Source organism: Myotis brandtii, unplaced genomic scaffold (assembly GCF_000412655.1).
Source record: "Myotis brandtii unplaced genomic scaffold, ASM41265v1 scaffold224, whole genome shotgun sequence".
NCBI lineage: Eukaryota > Metazoa > Chordata > Mammalia > Chiroptera > Vespertilionidae > Myotis > Myotis brandtii.
This window is the reverse complement of record NW_005358400.1, coordinates 88,219-88,617: the sequence shown is the minus strand read 5'-3', so window position 1 is coordinate 88,617 and position 399 is coordinate 88,219.

The window sequence follows — 399 nt, the reverse complement described above, 5'->3', positions numbered from 1 at the left end:
CCCTGCGGCTCTGTGTGTGACAGGGGGCGGGGCCACAACCTCCCTATCCGCCCTGCTCTGTTCGTGACAGGGGAAGGTGCCCCAACCCCCTGATCAGCCCTGCTCTGTGCCTGATGGGGGTAGCTCCCCAACTCCCAGATCGCCCTGCGGCTCTATGTGTGACAGGGTGGGGTGCCCCAACCCCCTGATCGGCCCTGCTCTGTGTGTGACAGGGTCCAGTGCCCAACCCCCTCCCCCCACGGGCCCTGCTCTGTGGGTGATGGGGTAGAGCCATAACCTCCCCATCGGCCCTGCCCTGAGTGTGACAGTGGCGGCACCCCAACCCCCTGATCCGCCCTGTTCTGTGTGTGACAGGGGGCAGTGCCCCAACTCCCCTATCGGCCCTACTCTGTGAGTGAC